Source organism: Antrostomus carolinensis, unplaced genomic scaffold (assembly GCF_000700745.2).
Source record: "Antrostomus carolinensis isolate BGI_N321 unplaced genomic scaffold, ASM70074v2 scaffold40860, whole genome shotgun sequence".
Classification (NCBI taxonomy): Eukaryota; Metazoa; Chordata; class Aves; order Caprimulgiformes; family Caprimulgidae; genus Antrostomus; species Antrostomus carolinensis.
The window spans coordinates 6,960-7,951 of record NW_010291344.1 but is presented as its reverse complement, the minus strand read 5'-3'; the positions used below and the strand labels follow the sequence as shown (position 1 = coordinate 7,951).

General features: G+C 61.0%; 1 protein-coding gene across 1 annotated transcript in view; it reads left to right on the top strand.

Moving 5' to 3' along the window:
• Positions 1-992, top strand: part of LOC104531192 (disks large homolog 3) — a gene marked incomplete at its 5' end in the record, with an annotated part of 10,482 nt that overhangs the window by 2,531 nt on the left and 6,959 nt on the right. The gene's annotated exons all lie outside the window — the stretch shown is intronic.

Below are 992 nucleotides of genomic sequence, written 5' to 3'. Positions count from 1 at the left end.
GCATCTTTCGGCTGCCCATGCCGAGCTAGCACAGGCTTCCAGTGAGCTTACAGCCAGTGCCAGCCCCTGGCCTGCTGGGAGGGCTAAGTCTGTGTGTCTGAGTATCTCTCCCAGTGCCTGGACCTGGCTGGGCTCCTGTCAGCTCTGTTCTGGAGCTGGGGGCTCGCTGGGGTGCTGCTCTCAGCCAGCCCTGTGGTGCAGTGATGGGGATGGGGCAGGCAACACTGCCAGCCCATGTCACAGACCCACAGCTTGCTCTCTCCCTGTGCTCTGCCCCTGTCCATCCCAGTTTGCAGTCAGGGGTCCTTCCCCCATGTTTCCCCAGGCCATGCCAGTGCTGGGGCGTGGGCAGCTGACATGCAGGTGGGGAAAAACACATCCCCTGCCACATGTTGGAGGTCTGGCTGTGCTGTGTCTGCCCCCAGAGTGGCCGGGCTGTTCCAGGGGAGCGCAGAGCTGCTGTGCCCTGCCAGTAACACCTCACATCATGGAGAAACACCTCAGCCCTGCTTGCCAGCAGCTTGGGGCTGCCACTGCCAGCAGATGCTGCCATGGCTGCCCTGCCCTCCCCAGACCCAGGGTGGCTCCTTGGCAGAGAGGATGAGCTTGGTTGGGGGGGATCCAGCCACACAAGGCGAGACATTGGCAGTGGGCTGACGGCATCAGCTCTGAAAACATTTAACCTCACTTGTAGTTGCAGCTCTGGGCCGTTCTGCACTCCTGTCACTAATGCTGGTCTGGCTCTGTCTCCCCCATCCCTCTGACTGCCCTCTCCCGCACTCTCTTCTCTCCCCCTCTCCCCTTTCTCGCTGTCTGTGAAATCAGGACTTCCCTGGGTTAAGTGACGATTATTATGGAGCAAAGAACCTGAGTAAGTCAAATTTCGATGTGCATCGTTCACTTTCCGTCGCTGGCATGCCTGATGGTGCCTGGGGAACGGCCGGGCTCCGGCCGGGGCCGCTGCGCTTCTCTGGGTGCGGGGATGGAGGAGA